Below are 21,964 nucleotides of genomic sequence, written 5' to 3' on the forward strand. Positions count from 1 at the left end.
ATATTCCAAAGTCTATCTAAAGTTTGAAAGCGTTGATTTAAAATTTAAAAAAAAAAAAAAAAAAAACAATTATCAGATAGTAAATTTTTTTTTATTGGTTCATCAGCACTTTCCTGGGGGTTTACTCTAATTTTCATAAACAAAAATTCTAAAAATTATATCTAAATTGAGTCAATCCCCAGCAAGTAGACGTGGATAAGGCATCAACCGTGTGCATGTAGAGAGCAAGCCTTCCCGACCTAGGCGTATGGTCCCTGGCCTATCCCATTCACATAGCTAATAAAGGCAGCTACCCTTAGAATAATAGGGCCTATGTTTGCCTACCCTAGCCCCTTGAGCTGGCCTGATTGAACGTGGGTACTATGCTCAAAATCTATCCATAGTTCGGTTCTCTTCCAATAAGATCTAAGTGGAGACAATATAATCTTCTAGATTACTCTTAAAAGATCCTATTATCTTAAGTAAGACTTTAACAATATAAGAAGGTAGCAAAACTATATTTCTTTAAATTTATTTATTATTATTTTCTAGTACATTTTGATATTCAATTGTAGTTACAAAAATAAATAAATTTACTTTTCAAAATTTTCTAATATTTTTTGTCATTTTAGATTTCTTAGTTTTTGAGAAATACATACACGTGTCTTTATATTATAATAATTTAAATGAAAAAAATCAAATTGGATGAAATGCAAGTTATAAATTTTGATGTTGTCCATTTTATAATCTTCCTCTTACCAAATATTTTCTTACCAGTTTAACTTTTAAAAAACAAATATTTATATTAATCAACTTAATTACTAAATATAAACTAAAAGTTATTATTTAATTAATTATCATAAGCATGAGCTTCATTTGATGTTGTATTTTTAATTTTTCTTAAGACAAAAAAATTAGATTCTTATGTAAACTCTTACTCTTATTTCTTTACTTATTAGTCATTATGAAAATTCATATATTTAATTTATATTAAAATAATAATAATTTATTTAGTCTTAATAATTATATTTTTTTTACATAATTCAATATTATAGATGCACTCTCTTGCGCCTTCAAAGTTAAAACAGATGAAGAAAGTGCTTGGACTAAAGACTCCATATCTATTCTTCAAAACCTTTTGGCTTCTAAATCAAAAATCTTAGTGTCTGAACTAAAACATAGAAATAATTGATGTTGAAACTAAGAGCAAACAAATTACAAAATATGCTTGATAAACATGTACGCAAAACATGGATTTTCATAAACATGCTATAGATTTATCTAATGTGATATTCTTTTACATATTTACTTATTTACTTTTGTTATTTTAATAGTATGACTATCTATTCAGTAATCAAATGTAATGTACTACCTACTTTTAACTATATTGTGTGCATTCAATAATAATTCATCCAATGTATTACCCACTTTTAACCATATTGACTCTAATTTTCATTGCAGGTTAATTATTTATATTTAAAATCACAACCTCATACAAAAGCTCACTCATCCTTACTCCTCCTAAGGTAGGGACTTTAGCTCGTCAAGAGTTCTTGTTTGATTTGAATTTTGATACATGCAAGAAATACAAATATTAGATCTTATTCAAGTGAAATTTCAGGAGAAAAAGACTCCTGACTTCATATAGAGTTTCAGTCTTCATTAAGATGGAGTCCTTATCACATGTACTAACTTCTTTTGTCACAAGGAAATCCTCAAATATAAAGGAAGGAATGCCCTCCTAAGACCTCCATAAGGCTGAGGCATTTGTACCTTTACACAAAGTATAATTGTAATGTTAAGGAAGGTATGCATTCCCCTAAGACCTCCAAATATGAGGCAAATATATCACCATAGTAATTAGGGCGACATAGCTCCATGATAGTCCAAGGGTTTTCTTCCATGTTCTTTTCCCCCTGGTGCCTAAACTTTGGACGAGGCCAATATAATGTAATTAAAACAAAATAAAATTAATAAAATGATTTGTTGTTTATCAATCAAAAAAGAAAAAGAAAACCCAAGCCCTAGAGTGTAACCCTATGATTTGATATCACATGTAAGGACTAACTTTCTAAACAATAAAATGTTGCATACATAAGTCACCAATCGATAAAACAATCACATTAACATAAGATAATTATTGCATTCAATTTCTTATGAAATGATACACCATGATCAATTACAAAATTTGACCATCATGAAAAATTAGATATAAAATAGAACTCAATGAAGATGATGACCAACTTGTCAAATTATCATAATACATCAATTATAAAGTACATTAAGTGTGATTGCATCATGAGATGCAAAGAAGACCATAAGGTCAAATCATTGGTATATAAATATGAAACTAATAAATGTATTCCAATGTCCTTCGTCCATTGGTCTACTCTTCATCTGTTGGGCTTGAGACAACAATGTGGTCCAAGTGCTTTTACTACCCAATTATGGAGTGGTTTGGTCCCTTGATGCTCGACCTATCATGTTGAGCACCCCAACCCTACCAAAGGAACTTAACAACTTGGAATTGATAAGTTTGATGGATCTAATACAACAATGTAACTAACTATAATTCACCTATGATATTGTAGTACTAAACATTGATGTGACAAGGAGATGGTACGACAACCAACATATACATATGTTGGACTTAGCAAGTCCATTCAACATAATGAATGGTGATGAAAGTATTTTCATTGATTGAAATTGATTAATAGAGTATGGATATGTTGCAAGCTAGTACAACCACCACAAGAAGAGTGTATCGATTAACATATGTATGGTGACATAGTCAAAGTCACAACATGCAACATGTTTAAGAATGCAATGAATCAAAGATCAAGCATAAAGGGTCACTGAGGATGTGATAAGACATAAGGATAAAAAAAAGTGATGTAACATGCATATAGGTCAAAGTGGTAGAAGTACATAAGGACATTGGCTACATCTAGACTCACAGAATGACTGATAGGACTACTTAGTTTAGACCTTCCTAGTAGCTGTCACAAGTTTTTTGTTAATTGATTAAGTATGAATTTGAAATTTGAAATTGAGTGGAATCTTGTTTTGGATAACGATGCCCAAACATTGAAGAGTATATAAAGGCATTTGAACTTCATTATTGAAGTCTTTGTTCAAAGAGAGAGTGCAAGCTAGTAAAGAAGAACACAGTTGTAGAGAAGAAAGAATCAAACAATAGATTGACTATTGAAGAAAAAAAGGAAGAAAGAGGTGAACTAGTGTTGTTCACAGGACAAGCCAAAGAAAGGAAGAAGATCAATGAATCTTCAAGGAATAAAATAAATAGGGATCTACAAGGCAAGATAGTGTTATAGTTTTAGATCATTCACTTAGATTTATCTTCTTACCATTGCATCACTTTTTAAGATTTTAATAGGGCAAGCTTCAGTAATAAGCTTTTCTAAATCCTTGTACAAGGTCTCTCTTAGAAAAAGATTTGTAAATGCTCTAACCAAGTAGCTTTTAAAGGCTTCTTGTAATCCTAATAGGTTAAAAATATTCCTAATAGACTATGTTCCTAGACGAAACAACTATAGCCTTTAACAAGGAAACTCTTTACATGCATTATAAGGGCTAATAGGTATATTACTCCCACTGTGGTTTTTATCCTCTTATCGAGCCATACAAAATCTTTGTGTCATTGATGTATGCTTTTGTGTGTGAGTTTACTTGCTTTTATATTGTTGCATTCATTACTTTATTGTTGTTTAGAACACTTGCACTAAAGCTTAGTTAACTAGGAACAAGATTAACTGGTAAGGAAATTTGTATTGACTCACCTCTCAACCCTCCTCCTCTTAGTATCAGTTGGGACTAACAAAATAAAAATTTCATTAAACTTTTGGCAAAAATAATTCAAACTGGATCTACTAGTAGATAAGTACTCATAGAGAAAAAATTTAATTCCTACCCTTCCCTAATATAATACTTATGCGACACCCTTCCTTTAAATTCTCAATTCACATTAAGTAATACTAACAACAACACTCACATTACTACCATGCTACTAAACTAGCGATTTCCCCGTGTAGATGGCTAAATAACCATTTTTAAAGCATTAAGCACACAAATAAAATAAGTAGCATAAAATATTATTTGAAACATCATTACACTCAATGAACTAAATTTATCCATCAAGTAGTCGATTCTAATTCCTTTACAACATCCTCAAAGATCAAATTTTATATCATACATTATAACATCAACTACTACTTCATTATTCAAAGCCTCAAAACATGTCATTAAACACATTATAGTTAGTTAATCATTTCAAGAAAAATATGCATTCTTTCTGAGGTTCACAATTGTTGTTTGTAGCAAGACTTCTCCTAAACTTTCAATCTTGTTATGATAAGTCTACCCATAATTAATTTGCTTTGTTACACATGACATAATTAAAATATATTTTGAATATTCTAAATTACTATTTAACATTGATTGATACAATTAAATTTTAAGGCAACAAATTTCTTACAAGTTTTCAACATAAAATCATTAATAACTAGTAAATATAAAATCCATAACACCAACTAATTATAAAACATTCCTAGGTTTCTTTAACAACACTTATAGAAAAAAATAGACAGTTCCTAACACTGCTAAGATTCTTTAACAACATTCATATAAATACTTATGAATTGACCTTTAGACCAGGCTTAGTTAAGAGACTTATAGAGCTAGGTGGATGCAAGGGGGATGGAGAGCTTCCTTTTTGCTATGAAATATTCGTATATGAGTGGAACTTTGGGATTGTAAAACCAAAAAGACTCTTTTTGGCTATTGGTCACTCCAATTGTGTTGTATTATTATGAGGTTTGGGGTCCAACAACCTTTCTAACCACAAATGAAAATAAACTAAAAGAATAGAAAAAACACCTTATTAGTACTAATCCAAAATTCAAATCAATAGTTCCGTATGAATTCCCTTGGCTGAGGCAGATATGTGCTTAATGGAAGCTTGGTTATCCTTTTGTTAAGCTATTAAAATAAAGTTGAAAATATGGATACACAATGCTAGCCCAAGTTACCGGTCATGGAGAGATTAGACTACAAAAAGAGGACGTGGATGAGGCATAATAAGAAATGGCTATATAAGTGGGACATTGACATGCAAAAAAATCCTAGCACTAATGAAAAGATAAAAAGATTTGTGTTGAAAAATATTAAAGTTGCTATGTAGGCAAAACAAATGGGGAGCAAAAAATCCAATATGTGAAAGAGATCAATCCCACATAAAGTCACGAGGATAAAAATGACTACAAGTGGAAATCAAAGGTAAACCTAGGTCATTAGTAGCACAATTGAGAATCAGTTCCCATCATGTACAATATGAAATGGGTTGGTTGACAATGCTCAAAAAGATTTGGAAAGAAAAATGTGCATTTTCTAGAATACAAGGTGTTTGAAACGTAATGACATTTTCTTTTCAAGTCTATGAAAATGATTTCTCTGCAGACTATGAAAACAATTTGAAAGAACACTATGTAGATCAACATTTTGATGAAAAAAAATTGGAAAAGAACCACTAGGAGAAATGAGTTAGTTTCAGCCCATGTATGCATTGCCACCATGTCCAAACCCCTAATTATTGCTACCTTTCTCCCCTAATTACTGCCATAAAAAGGTACTAATAGCTGATCACACATGTACTAATAGTTGATCATTTTTTTAGGTCTTTTGGTTGCTGATTGGTTCATTTGTGCAAAAAGTACTATAATGGTTATTGGGGAGTCTTAGTGGTGGGTATCGAATGAACGTTTTAAAATAACACTTTTAGACCACCTCACACTCTATGAGTTCTAAAAAGAGCTCTGTAAATGTGTGAAAGTCAAAAGGTTAGTTTTAAGCTCTTCACTAACCTATAGAGGTTCACTAAGAAGATCAACAAATTTCAATTTACAGATTAAGAACTATAGGTGCACGAAGTTAGCCTGGGCGGCTACTAGGTCATTTCCCCTAGTTCTGTAAGGGCTCATTTGGTTGCATGCATAGGAATTGAAAATAGGAATATGAATGTGAATGTAAAAAAGCAATCCCAATCTTGTTTGGTTCATGTTGAATTTGATTGGGAATATGTTAATCTCTTGTTTGGTCATACAAAATTGGAATTGGAATAATGTTAATTTTAGGGTCAACGAGAGAGACTTGATTTAATAATACAAACAAAAAATATAGCAATGCATCGTGCACATACATTAAATATCATAATCTACTTAAACACGAGAACTCAGAAGTTAACATATAGTAACACATGAAAGCAAACATGTGTAGACATGAAAGCAAGATCCAAACACACAGAAGGCCATAATTGGCAACACAATGTGGATATGATTGTCTTGACATAATTATACTTGTAGTGTACAGGAGAAGCAAGCCATGCTAGATGGTAAATCTAATCCACCTCCAAAAAATGAATTTCTCAGAGGTTGGCATCACATTATTAATTATTTCGTGCCTTGCAAGATTGGGCTAAACATGAATATTGTAGTGGCTATCAAAAGTTTTGTTTTCAACGTTAGCTAAATCGAGTATTATATGTTGAAAACAACTCGAGAATGTTTTAGATTTTTCATGTTTACTTTGCTGAATGATCGTCTACTTTCAAACAAAAATAATCTTTCAAATCATTGGTAACTTTTATTTGAAAAAGTAGTAAAATGTTAAAAAAATAAAAATAAAATTCTATATTACGTTGAAGGCATTTTCTATATGGAAGTGACTAGATACTTTTAAAAAAAATCTTAGAATGCATTAGATTTTTTACTTTTTACACCTTAGTTGATCATTTGTGCATATGAACAACTGTGACGACTATCTTTGATACATTGCTCCAAGTCCCATCTGCAATCTTAGTCGAATGTAGAATTTCTCCATCTTTCATCAATTAGTTTTTCATTTGTGCACGTATATCAATAAATACAAATCCTTTCATAGTGAAATCTTTGACCTGCATATTGAATGCTTTCCAAATGATTCTAAACATAGGAAAATTATTGAGCCACAACTTTGAGATCGCAGTTTGAATTGGGCGATGAAGACTGAATTGGGCGTGCAATCAGAGAAATGCAAATTGAGAATAGGAATGACATATTCTAAAAACGACTAATTTTTTGAATGGACATATGCTAATTTTAGAGGCAAAATGAGAATATGCATTCCTACTCTTTATTCGCATTTGACGCACCAAAATGAAGAATGCAAAACATATACCTAATTTCCTAATACAAGTCTTTGATAAGACTTGTGGTCATTAAAATACATTCATTCACTCGATAGATAGCAATTTAAATTCCCCAAACTCTTCAACAACAGCTCACAAGATACGGAGCCTTTGCGGGCCACGGATAACAAATGTGTCTTCTAATCGCGCATGTTTGCAACCCTTAACCAGAAAATAAACACTGCCATATGACTAGTTTTTTATCAGTTTGTGACCTATATGTACCGTCTCTAAGCTCCGCTTTTCCGTACGGCCTCTTATCTTTTTGTCTAATGGCAATGAAAATGAGGGTCTCAGTATTAATGCGAGATAGGATGCAGGTTCGAAACTGCTGGAGATATTGATTGTTTTACGAATTTAAATCCAGCGCTCAAGAGCTACCAACTGCATCATCAAAACTCTCTTTCAACACACCGGTAATCTTTGCCCAAGGTTTACTCCTCTATTTTACTTCCTCTGGATATTATTGATATATGTATTACATGTTTTGTAAGGGAGAGGGTTCTCTTTACCGTTTTTTCCCGCGCCGATATTTCATGCGACGGAACTTGATTGTATAATTTCTTTGGTTTTATACTCAAGGAAACGACCTTACCAATGGCCATGCAATGCCGATAGTAAATAATAACTTAGCGGTTAGAGAAGCGAGATTCGTACTAAATTTGTACTTGTTCTGGTTCTTTGCCACCATAGTTATAATTGTTTGGAAACATGTCCTTCATCCACCAGCTAAATGAACACATTCTTTGGGTTTTCACTATAAACTCTGTTAGTGGCGAAAGAGGCGTCGCCAATTTTAATGACACCGTGCTATTGCTCAATCAGTCCCAAAAGCATAATTTCGCCTCTAGGTTTTTAATCACATTTCTTTGATAAAGATTGTGTTTAGGAAAGAAATGGAAGGGTGTGCCACTTTGGATCTTCCCGACTCTTTACATTTTTCACGTCTCTCCAGCTTTCCTCCTGCAACTTGCTAAGCCCCTGGGCTATCAGTATCGTTGCCATTGTTAATAATGCATTTTGCCTGTTTTGAAGAAAGAAAAAATTGGCACTAAAGTCCATCGATGACCACCATGGGTCACTGCGACATGACCATACTTGGTTTAAATACCATGGAGAGCCAAAAGGAGCTCAATAAAGAGGCTACAAGACAAAATCAAAAGTGAAGCACAAAAAGGGCCTAGCTACCAAGCTGGGTGAATGAGAACAGGTAAAGCATAGACATTTCGAAATGATAATATCATTACAAACATTATAAGATAAAAGCTTTTAGATTTTTATGGTCAGAGATAATATCATGTATCTGGTTACCGCTGTGTAATATTTTTAATTCCAAATAACCACGAGAAAAGAAAAGTCATTGATAAAAATGAAGGGACCAGGGTTTTTGAATGTTTGGTCAGGAGGTGAAGGTTGCCACTAATCGGAATCTCACAATGAAGGTCCAATACTCTCATCATCAACCCCTGTGAAATAGCTGATACAAGAACTAACTAATGATGTCTATGAGAGGATGACCTGAACTAGTGGGAAATCCTGGTGGGATGTGAAGAATTTCTTGGAAATCCCCAACATTCTTGGGTAATCTTCTGCATGGAAAATCTTCCATGCAAGCACTTGTAACTTGGGTATCTGAAAGCTTTGGTTGTTTATCTGTAAGCTTCACCAGAGCAAAATTATAGAGCTCAATGGGGCAAACAAATTTTTTCGGTAATATTTCTGAAGGTCAGTTTAGGTTAAGGGATGTGATTTGATAGAATAAAAAATGGCTTGTTATCTCAGCTAAAAAATAGCTTGTTATCTCTGATGTAAGGGTGGTTCACAATTGTGCTAAGTAAATTTAGATCTGTCACGGTCTGCTGTATACCTGTTCTTGTTATGTGAATTCATTATTTACTTTTGTGGTTAGCCGATTGTTCATTTTGTTGTATATATGCGCTTATATAATTCTGATTGCAGTTGATAAAACTTTTATGCCATTGTTTGACAATATTATTACACTTGTGAGGAATCAATTGTAAGACATCAACCAGCTCAGACTTAAACCCATAAGCTTCTTTTGACACTGTAGTGTTCTCTACTGCTAGCATCTAGCTTTCATAGGTTTGAGTTTTGCTAGAGCATACCTTGAATCCCCACCCTTCGTTGTCACCTTCATCGAGCAAAAAATGGCTTGAGTGCACTTAGTTTCGTCTTCCCTGTACTTTGTTGTAAGTCCAACCAGCTGAAACACAGAATTAAGACCTCCAATCAACATTTTTGATGTTCTGGTGCACCTAGTCAATTATCTCATACTTTTGGTATGCCAGACCAACTGGAACACAGAAGTAGGAGCTTCCATCAGCATTTTTAGATGTTCTGTCACAGAGACATGGAGCTGGGCTTACCTAGAGCATGGAATAAACTGCAAAATCCTTGAAGAATATGTGTAGCACTTTTTCAGGTTTAGATGTTTTATGTGCATTTATTGTGAGTCTCAAGGTCACTTGCGTTGATGTTGAAACAGACAATGAAAATTATGCGTGCAATGCCATTTTGAAACCCAGAATAAGGAGGAACAAGAAACAGGAGACTTTTCTCATTTGTTGAATTGGCCCCATGGAGAATGATGCTGAGTAAAGATTGAACATTGAACAACGAAGCGGAAATTTTGTGCAAAACCTTATATGGAATGAGCAAATTAAAGATTGCCAAAGATTTAAATAAAGGAAAATGGTCAGGGTCACAGATCTTCTATTTTTGATGTCATACATTTGGCATAATGCCAAAAGACATTTTTAATAGAATAAATCAAACAAATTTTTTAAATTTAGAGCTCATATGAATGATGGGGTAAATCTACACATCTAAAGGGGATGATTGTTTTGTACCAGGTGGTAATCATCCAAAATTTACCTTATTGGGGACTCCCCGCATCTTATAGGTTATGGTTACCTCACTAATGGCTGACTATGCAAGGTTCACCATGGCATGAAGCCTACACAAACTTCACCCTAGTGGGGATTTGATTCAATATGGAAGACATGACCCTTCATGTTGATGCCTAGCTCAAGATGTTCTCTCATAAGGATCTTATCAAAATTAACTCATTTGCCTATAATTCTTAATATTTAATTACCATCTTAAGACATTATCCTTTGTAAGGCCAAGCTGAAGATGCTCTCTAGGAAGATATATGAGAGAATGGTAATCAATTTTGCATTTAACTATGTAAGGTTGATCTTATCAGGGATTTCACCTGGCACATAAGAAGTAATGTTCATCACTAGGAGCTAAGCTTGCAAGGTTATATGAATGACACATTATAATTCAAGATACCTCCATAAAACATACACATTAATTTACAAGTCTTATATACCACTAGGATGTTGAGAGTGATGAATATCCATATTCCATAACCATTGTCATTCAAGATTGCATTCCTTAAAAATAATATGAGTACATTTGGAAGTACTTAGGTGCTTTCTACTATAACTAACCATCAAATTCAATGTTACCTCTTCTATACCTAAGTAGTTTGCAACTCCAATATTCACAAGAGCTAGCACATTGGTACGTTCTTTGGACATCTATCCTTCACCTTCCAATTTTCACAAGGAACCTAGAATCAACATCCCTTTGAAATGTTTTGGAAGCAATGGTTGGAGCAATCAAACCTTTTGCATACCATATGAAAGGAAAATTTGATATTTTGTCATGTCTAATCATGGCCTTAGACCAAGGAGGAGGACCTTGTAATCCTAATCTGAACTTCCCAAGAACAATTTTGATAAATTTTTTTATAGTTGGGGCTTTACAACTAAAATGGGGGTAAGCCTCCAATTAGAGACCATAAATTTCTTTTGTAGTGGATCCCTTTTTTGCAAAGATGTACCCTTTATGAGTCATGCCGCCGCCTTTCTCACCAAGACCCAACAAACACCACACATAGAACCAGCCCACCAACTACCCTACCACAAGCCATTAATTATACAATAACATTAAACTTGTGGAATTAAACTCTTCACACATGCCACTTTAATGGGGATACTTTGCACTTCACAAAGAATGTCATTGTCTGGATAAGTTATTGTAATTTCCCCTTTTGGGATATACCTGATTTCCGCCAAAAAATAGCAATTCCAACAAGAAAATTGTAATTAATTAACAACAAATAGTATGATCATAGATAATCCTCATAAATACACAATATCCTAAATGCACTTGGACCCATTTCCTAATTATTACCAACACATAACCATATTGTGAAATATAATTAACAACTATTGTGAAATATAATTAACAACAAAACTGATGTCTAGTCCAGTGTATGTCCAGTGACACATTTTTGGTTCTTGCATGAATGGTCAAAGATAATTAACAACAAAAATCAAGTCTAGTCTAGTGTATGTCAAGTAAATCAAACATCCGACCATCTATTGATAGACAGTTATGTTTACTTGTGGAGATTCCACAGGTGTAGTCAGAACTTTGAATCCTTCAGTCTTCAAGCAATGTCTTAGAATATTTTCTTTGAGGTACAAAGATATGGTGAGTAGTCCATGATCTGTCATATCAAATGCCTTCTTGAGATCATTTTTGGTTATCTCAACTGTTGTTTCCAAGTTGCATGGGATAACTAGGTCATCAACATATATATTTATAGGCATGGAGACTTGTGGTCATGCAGTCTGACCGCTCTGGATTGAATCCGCAATTTATACCTATGGAAATTTGTGCAACTTTCAAGCAGAAACAAACTTCCTTGGAAGAAACAATGCAGACTCTGAAAGAGAAATAAACATTATAAGATGAGGATGCATCCCTACCCAAACCCCTAAGTTTCCGGTATGGGGACATGCCAGGGATGGGCGGACAGATGACTTGGTGCTTACCACCACCACCTTTTTGCCACCCACATGCTGCCGGGATGTGGGGGGACTCACAAAAGTCCCTTGACCATCCTGTGGACTTCTGTGTGTGCCCCCAGCAATGGCACATAAAAAGGTAACTTTTAAAAAATTATGTTATTCAATTTTGGTTTGGGTTCCATTCAACCCCAAGTAAGCATGAGTTCCACCTTGGCCATTTTAAGCCCCACATAAACCCTCCAAGCTTAATTTTTTTCTTGCATTTGCTTTTCTCTTTGATTGCTACAACAGATGGAAAAGAATGAAAAGGAGAAAAAAGGACTGATTGGAGAAGTAAAAGAAGTGAGTGTTTAAGGTAGGGTTTTGTTTTATTTTCTGATTTTTTTCCCTTGAATTTCAAGTTGTTTTAAAATTTTAAAATGTTGAATGCTAATTTATGTCATATGATGAATCTTGAGGGCAAAATGAAGAATTTATTATGATTCTTCATTCTGCCTTCAACATGCACAAAATTTAAGTTTTGCTTTAGAGTTAGACTTTGTTTTTAATATTTACTTTTTTAAGTAGGCAGAAACTAGTTGCTTCAAAATCTATTTTCATCTTGTGAAAAGTAATGTCACAATGAGCTCTCATACTCGTTATATGAGATGGAAATTCATTCTCAGGGGGTGGAAGGCAATTGGAATACAAGGTTGAGCTTGAGGAGAGTGAAAATGAGACTGATTTGGATGTCCAAAATAGTTCCATGGTTAGTGAACCAGCTTCTATAGATTGCTTGCCTCTTTTAGCTTTTGAAATAGTTTGCTAGGGGTCCTTATGATCCCAAGTCTCCTCTCAAACAATTTGCGACAAAAACAACAATCCTGAACCCATCAGTAGTGGCACAAGAAAATGGAAATGTGGCATTTGTAGTATGCCATAGTATGGAAGCATCACTAGAGTCAATGCACACTTCCTATTTTGGAAAGGACATGGTGTGAATTCATGGAAATTTTTGCAAGATACTAAAAATATCAAGTACCAAATTGAGTTCAACAAACTTCGGGTAGTTTCCAAAGGTGATGCACTAGTAATGCTTACTACTTTGTCTGCTAGGCAGCAGGTTCAACGAATTTAACAAATGCACTGGTAATGCCTACTATGTTTTCTGCTTGTACATTGCATCAAAGAGTAGGAATGGTGTTAGGGTCACCCTCAGGATCTTCATCCACTTAGAGTGCAGCAGGGGAGGGCAATAATAAGGGAAAGTACAAGGCAGGAAATGACCCTGTAGCTGATTTGTGCAATGTACAGCAGAAGGATCAGATTGATGATTCCATTGGCATCCCATTGCATGTAGTTTGAAAGAGATGATGTCAATGGTGACAAAGGGGGGAGCATCATATGTGACACTGGGTGAGAACAACTTGAGGACTATGATCTTGGATAACTATGCTTAGATCAATGTTTTGATGGAGCAGATGAAGGAATGCTGGATAAAGTCTAGATGCAACGTAGTTATGGATAGGTGGACGAACATTAGGCATCATCCACTCATCAGGATCATGGTTACATGTTCAGACAACTCATATTTTCTCAAGATAAAGATATCGATTTTTAGTTTGAGGTCCTCAGGTAGGCTATTGAAGAGATTGGGACTCAAAATTTGGTCCAATTAGTGATACAATAGATGTGCAGAGCATCAGGGGAGCTTAATGACGCAACCTGCAATCATATTTGGACTCCATGTTGTGTGCATGCCATGAATAATGCACTCAAGGACATGGGGAAGGTTAACTGAATAAGAGAACCGGTCAATGGTACTAGAGATGTGGAGATGTTTATTTGTAATCATCACGCTTCACATGCACTCTTCAGGACCTAGGTGAAGGAGTTCTTGGAACTAGTTTAGACCAATTATGCATCCTATTACATTCTCCTACAGAGAATGCTTGATTTGCAAGAGGCATTGCAACTTATGGTTATTAGGATTGAGTGGAATTGGCTGTTTGAGGCCAAGACAGAGCAAAGGAAGAGGGCAAAGGAGATAGTGAAAAGCGGTCAAGTTTGGAGTGATGCAAAATACATTGTCTCTACCATTACTTCCATTTTTTCAAGTGATCATATATGGTGATGGGGATGCACCTACCCATAAAGAGGTGTATGAGTGCATCTATTCCATGTTTGGTCAAATGGGAGCTATTGTGCAAGAGGACCCCACTTTAGCCTGTTATAGTGAGCATAAATTTGACTAATCACTCAGTGTAGATGAGATAAACTGAAAAAGTCCCTTGCACATGGTTGCTTTTGCTCTGAATCCAAAGGGGTACATGCTTAGGCTTGGTAGAGTTACATTGATCGAGGATGAGTGATGTTACACTAATAGGATGTTTGATGGTCATATTGCTAGGCAAATTTGCATTGGGTGGATGACATTTACTACTCAAAGGTTATTCAGATGCAACAAAGATGGATATAACGACTATGACACATGAGGACCCGATTTTGTGGTGGAGATGTCATAGCGAATGAAGATTACCACACTAGCCATTTGTCTACCATCTCATGTTTCTAGTTCTTCAATTGCAAAGACAAATAGTATACTTATAGCGTTATCCACTCTCTAAGAGGAACAAACTTATGATTGATCGCAAGACACACATGTACTAGGAGAACCCAACCATGCAATGAGATGTAGAGATCTTGATAGTGAGGAGTCTAGCAGTTCTGGGATGAGGAATTTGCCTCAAAGGATAATTTGAGGCCTCCCTTGACTACATCTTGACATTTTGTACTTGTTTTGATATCGTATTATCACACTACTTATTGTATTTATCCAGTGTTACCTCGACACGGGCTGTGGCGGTGCAGGTGGATGTCGGGATGAGTTTTGGGTGTGGGAAAAAAATGGCCTCAATTTGGGGATGGCGGGAGTGTGGCAGCGGGGTGCGAAGGGGGGGGGGGGGAGAGGAGGGGGAGGAGGTTGCATAATATATAATATATATGACTGAAAATGCTAATTATGAAATGATACTTCAATATATTATATAACATACGAAATATAGTTGAATAGAGAAAATTGAAATGCGATTCACAAACAATAAGTTCAAACCTGAAACTTGAAACTTCATACCCATTTAACAAATTAACTTAGTTCAAGATGCAAGATTCAAAATTCATTCTTCAAATATGAATATCATATATGATATATCATAAAGATGCTCATGATGGCAATGAGCCGAGTAGCATGAAACGGTGAAATGAAATAATTGATCGTAGCCATATCAACAAAATGACAAAATGCCAATAATGAGAATGGAATCATCCCAAGTGCTCTCTAAGCATGCATAAAAAACAAATTAAAAAAGAAAAGAAAGAATTTTTTTTTTTAAAACTATTTGGGCCATTCAGCCGGCCGCACCCCACGAGCACCCTAGAAGCACCCTGGGAGCACCCTTGCACCCGAGCACCCGCAAACCACCCGGGTGCTTGACCGGTGCGACGGTGCATTTTTGGCCAGCGAGGGTACTCGGTTGCGTGATGCACCCGCACCGGCTGCTTCAGGTTTTTGACCCGGGTGCGCGCACCCTGGTTACATTGTATTTATCTTTTACAGTACATATATTTTTGATATGATAGAAATCTTCCATTTGTGGTTTTGATAATTTTATAATTTTATTGTAATTCAATATGCAATGCTCCATTGTTCAATGTTCAAGTATTTAGTATTTGGCATTTGCAAGTTTGCTATTAATTTTACTTCTTATACTATTATAAATCTATACATATATTCATAACTAGCATTTCAAGTACTATATGTATAGTATGCAATATATACAACACCACTCACTCACCGTCACTGTTGTCCCCAAATTGGATCCTCTTGTGCCCATGTCTTGGAAACTGCCCCCCTTGGTCCCTAGTCCTTTAGGACCTATGTAATATTGGAAATAAACTGCAGATAATCTCAATGAATATGCCATTTTTAGGCAATGAATACCATAACTGAGTTTTTGCCAATGAATGCACCATTTTAACCAAGGACTCTTCTGGCAGTCCCTATACTTATGTCCTTGTGCAATCAACATCAGACAATGTGAGCTAATAGAGGAACACCTATTGTGCAAAAAATGCAACTAACACCTTGAGATAATTCTCAGCACACAAATAAATACTTTGGTGGCATTCAAATTGGGACCCTCTTCCTTTAGGGACCGGCTGCCTTCTCAAACAGATTGTAATCTCTTGTGATGAATTGTGGTTGGAACAGGAAGCTCGTGATGCCTACATTCAAAATGACCTCAACATGCTAGATATGCGTACAGTGTCAGTTTAACAATACCAATGAGAGCAATCATGATTACCTTAAACCTTAACAAATGCTAGGTTTTAAAATGTGATAGGATGATCATAAGCACAAAAGGGTAGCAGATGGTTGAGATGCAGCATTACAACACAACCAAAATCTGTGATGCTATAATAGACAGATTGCAAGATAATTCAGATGATTGTATTGAATGAGTTGACGTGTATACATGCCCAACTATCATAACAAATTCTGTTGAACAACCTCTTGGTTATACAGCTATACCACAGACTGAAAATAAAATGTTAACAAACAAGGAATAACAAACCAAAACAAACAAGACACGGATGATGGAATATCCATCACACACTGCATTGGGACAGTTTTGAAGAAGTTAAGACATGTCAGTCTTTCCTTATAACAGGCTCCTCTCTGTAGGAGCTTTTCTAGCCCTTACAACCTATTGGATGTCTAAGAGCTATATGCGAGATGATCCATCAAGAAGTGATATATGCTAGTATTGGGTTTATGCAATAGATGTTTTAGCAACTTGTGAGAAGCAAACGTCTTGATTGACAACTTTGACAATAGCATTGCGGATTTTATAAAAGAATACAATACTACAAGGTTTAGATGCTCATTTATTTAACAAGTCTTAAAGGCACACATTTTGCAGATCAAGTCATAGAGCAGATTTTTAACTATTTTGAAGATGAAGCGTAAAGGATCACCGTGTGTTAACTGAGAAGAAATAGTGAAGCAAAACAAAGTAATTGTAATCATATTTTACAGGACACACAGAAATGAGTAATAAGATCCAAAAGGCTACCTCCAGCCTTTTGGGCATATCATACAGCATAAAAGTTCCTGCAATTTTGTACTCTTTCAATTAATTAATGGACAGGAATCAGTAGTCTCCATGGAGTTTCTGGTTTCAAACCTATCAATGGCAGAGGAAAATAGATTATGAGACATAAGGAGCATTGAAGAAATTCCAGACAAACTGCATGCCTTTGGTAAAGAAAGAAATAGTGCAAAGAGGGAAGTACTGTCATGATAAATGCATAACAAGAACTTAGCTGCAACTAGGAATATGGCTCTTTACTATACTGGCTAGTCTGGAATGTTGAATCTTCAAAACCCTCAAATGAAAGGTCTCAAAAGGAAGATTCTTCCAGACAGCCTGAGATTCTTGAGGTAAAGATTAATTCATAATTTGAAGTGTTCTTTGAATATTTCGAACTCTGGTCCTCATTCTAGCTTAAACCACCTTTAAGATCTTTATTAGCTTGAATTTGTGGTGATTTATGTTTCCTCTTAGGTTTTGGAGGAAGATTTTGTTGAAATAATAGTGTCGGGAGGACCAGAAGGCACGATCTGATTAACCTTGACAAGTCTGCGATTTATTATAAACGAAGAGGCACACATTAATGTGCACAAAGAGGTGCAGCTATGAATAGATGTGGCCCATTCATTGGCACAAGTATAAGACGACAATCTATTTGTCTTCCAAATAAACTGAAGATAATAACAAGGATGGTATTTATATTGCAGAAGATAATAAACATATTGCAGAACATATACCGAAGAAATATATATTGGAGATTATATAAGTATAATAAATATGACGTCTATCATTTAGGTTGATAGCAAGGCAGCTATATTATCTCTGGCAGATCGATATATACTTGAATATCAATATTGACTAGTATATTAATTGACAGATGTATTGCAGATCAATTAGATCAGAAGAAGGATCAGCGCTGAAAGCCTGATTTAGAGCCCCGTTCTAATAGATTTCACTATTGATAGTGTCAAGTTGTAATCAGATCTGAGTTTTGATAAATATTACCAGAGATTATGCTGGGTTTTTTATCTTCAAGGTTGAAGGTTTTCTCAGGGTACATTTTGTGTTAATAAACTAGAATCTGCATTCCTTACTAATCTGATCATAAAACAACAGATTTTAGAGGGTACGTCATCTTCTAGAATGAAATTTGCTTCTGTTTCCAGGAGTCTTCTACTTGACAATCTTCTGAGTTGGCGTTTTAAATTTGGTTGAATGCTGTTAATTTCCCATGCTACAAATATTGATTATAAGTGATTTGTGGGCTTGACTTGATTGATCATTAAAAATATTAACTTGCTTATCCTAGTTCTAGCCATCATTCAATCTCATGCCCCTAGGAACTTGATAGTTAACACCAGGGCTCTAAGGATCAAGTTGTAGAACTGTTCAGTAGCCTCAGGGAACGTCTATGACCTAAGCCCATTGTTGTGTTATCCACCCGAATCTGCTTTAGACAGCAACAAGAGTTGAAGCTTGAAGGTTGGTTTAATTTGTGAAAACTTACTTGAGTTCTGCCTCTTTTATATTAAATTAATATTGTAATTGTTTTTTGCTCGATAAAATAATTTTGTAATATTTACTATAATGTCTATACAGTCTTCTTTCAAGTCAGTCAGTCAGTTTTTAGTAACTTCTGGTTTTTTAAGTTGTTAAGTTGGTTTGGTAAATTTCTATTTTGTGTCTAGTTCCTGATAATTTCTGTCATGGAAAGATCTTGCAATTTCTTATATAAGGAGTATTATCAACCAATTATCATTTCATGGTATTAGAGCAGATATTGGATTTGGTGCATGTTTTATATAAAATTCATGGTTTTTATTGAAGTTTTTTGTGTTTTTTTATTAATTTTCTAAAATGTCAGTTTCTGCAGAATTCCTGAACTTATTTTCACCACAACAATGAAGTTTTTAAAGATTTGTAAGGTTTCTTTGTTCTTGTGACTGAGGGTTGTTGGTTTTTGATCTCAAAGGGTTTGTTTAGTGCAATGGATTTTTGCTATTTGCACCACCACTTAATGAGTTTTTCCACACAATTTGTGATTTTTTCAGCAATTTTTTATGGACAAAAATTGTGGCATCTGCAGCTTTCTTTTTGGACCTGCAATGTTTTTTTGTGTTTTTTTCAGAAAAACACTATGTTCCCCCAAGTTTCTGGAATGGGAAAATTTGCATATATACATTACATTCATATGAAGACATGGATAAACCATGCCATTTAAATATCATAGAACCTTAAAATACAACATTTCAATAATCAAACTCGATGTTCAATATGCTATAATGCATTCATAATTTGGAATTATTGTAAATGTAGATGTAATATTAAAATAATAATAACATAAAAATTTGAAATATACCGAAGAACATAATTTAGAATTCATTTTCAATAGCAACATGAACAATAACCCCACCTTCCAAATTGAAACACATTACTATCATTTAATTCTAAAACTACACTCAATTCATTGTAAGTGGACTGATATTATGGTCCTCTGTACAGTTCTGATCATGATATAGGTTTGTTGCAGTAAGACAGTATCTTGATGCAACTTCAATATTCGCCATATCTTCCACAAAGGACCCACATCTACCTAAGACCAACCTAGCACTGATGTATTGCCAGAAAATGACATAAGTATACATGTTCTATGTCTATAATGCACTTTTCAGACCTTCCCAACACCTTGCAAACAGTTTGCTAAATAATTCAGAGCACGTAGCATGACTATAACACCAATATTAAATACTAATAAGAGGGCCCCCAAATAGCAGGAATTAACTACCAAATGGTAATAAGCATGCTAGGGTGAACTTGGAAGGAGAGGCCCAATTTAAAATTAAAATATATATTTTATAAGTGTTGATGTTGCCTATAAAATTGGGGACGCCCAGCCGTCCCGGAGACTTCCAAGGTGTCCCCAACAGTCCCTGGGACATACGAATGTCCCCAAATTATTTTCCCAAAGTCCCCATGTTTCCTGGGAATTTTTAGAGAAGGGGGACCGGGGGGGGATGTCCCTTACCTATCCACTCATCCCTGGGACGTCCTTGTTTTCAAAATGTGGCCTTTTTGGGTGGGGATGCGCCCCTAGGGGATGTAGTAAAAAACATATGATTTTTGTAATGTAAAAGGTTTTGCTTGATTTTTCCCAGGAATTGTGGTTTTCTTTGTCATGGATTTTGCTTTTTTTGACGATTAAAAAAAAAGATTCTTAGGCAATAATAGTTTTTCCCTTAAAAAAAGGTTTTTGATGTTTTTTTCACAAAATCGTGACTTTCACTCTTCGATACAATGTTTTGGTGATCTTTTATAAAGTTGTGGTTTTTTGCGAAGTGTTTTAATTTGCAAATAAGATTTCTAGGGAAAACAATGTTCCTGCAAATGTACCAGAGTTTGACAATTTTTCACTAAATTTTATGCAATCTGAACATTGCTTCAAATGTTTGATTGTTTTTCCACATAATCACGGTGCTATATGCAACAACTTTTGTTTCACAATTTTTGGCAAAATCAATGGATTTTGAGTTTTTTGCCAAATCTTTATTAAGAAAGATCAAAGGTTTTTGAGAAGTTGATCTCGGTGTCTGGTTAATGGGAAGGATGGATTGGTTAGGTTTGAAGGTGTTTTGCTTGTTCTTGTTCTTGGTCATTGGAGGAAGTTCTATAGAAACCAGCTAGCTTTACGATTCCAACTAGGGAGGGTCTAAGAATTAGGCTCGTGTCGTAGAATGTTCTAAAGAGGAGGAGTTGTGGCCAAATAACTTGCAGATTATGTCAGAATTAAGGTAATTAGCAGAATGACCCTGAAGGGAGGGTATTGAAGTAATATTGTAATTATTAGTGTCATGGTCATGTAAATAACTTTCTTTTAAGTCGGCCAGTTTTTAGTAGCTTTCTGTTCTTTAAGTTGTTTAATTACTTTAGTAACTTTCTATTGCCTTTAGTTTTTGATCATTTCTATTATGGAAAGATCTTGTAATTGCTTACTCAAGGAGTATTCCTCCCTTTTATTTAATATTGAATATCAATTGATTATCATTTCATTTATCTATTATTTGAGGTGTAGTAACTATCAGGAGTCTATATTTGAGACATACGGATTTCTGCACTCATTCTAGATTGAGTTTTTGGCTTGACTAAGGACAAAAGCACGACCATTCATTCTAATTGTGTTCCATTCAAATGTATAAAGTTTCTCCAAGGGAATCATTTGGCACAGAAAAGTGTTACATCTAATCACATAGCCACATTCTTTCATTTGGAGTGGGGTCATTATCTGGTCCGGAATCTCATATAGTTTATGATCCCATAACTTTTAATCGAGAAATTGAAAATTGAAATAATGAGCGACCAAGTCTTCCTCCTTGTCCTTAATAATAAGGGATAGTCAATGTTCAATAGAACACGACTTAAACTTACCCTTAATCTATCTTGGATGTTTAACAATCAAACAAATTCTTGATAATTGTCAACATAGGGAGTAGTCTTCTAATCTTTTTTGAAAGCTTTAAGGAATACTCCTCAAAGTTTGAAGGATTATGTTGCTACTTTTGAAAAGTTATTTTGGAGGTAAAGAAACAAATTTTTATAATTGTCAATTCAATTCACAAAGTATTTTTTGTTCTTTTTATTTAAAGTTAGAAGAAATACATTTCAGAGGACCGCATTGCCACCTTTGAATTTCCTTTTGCTTAATGGCCAAGTTTAAGGGGTGCATGTTTTGTAGTAGCATGACATTACAAAAACTCATGATCAATCCT

General features: G+C 34.7%; 1 protein-coding gene across 3 annotated transcripts in view; it reads left to right on the forward strand.

Moving 5' to 3' along the window:
- The first annotated feature begins 7,285 nt into the window (after nucleotides 1-7,285).
- The window catches only part of LOC149537649 (uncharacterized), a 112,980-nt gene continuing 98,301 nt past the window's right edge, over nucleotides 7,286-21,964 (forward strand). The window contains exon 1 of one of the 3 annotated variants that reach the window (XM_089798997.1): nucleotides 7,286-7,635. The gene's annotated coding sequence lies outside the window, so the exon portion shown is untranslated. Of the gene's footprint in view, nucleotides 7,652-21,964 lie in introns of all 3 variants that reach the window. The other 2 variants (XM_089798999.1, XM_089798998.1) reach the window with 2 other exon arrangements.

Source organism: Cupressus sempervirens, chromosome 9 (genome assembly GCF_028749045.1).
Source record: "Cupressus sempervirens isolate cs-2001-9-10 chromosome 9, ASM2874904v1, whole genome shotgun sequence".
NCBI lineage: Eukaryota > Viridiplantae > Streptophyta > Pinopsida > Cupressales > Cupressaceae > Cupressus > Cupressus sempervirens.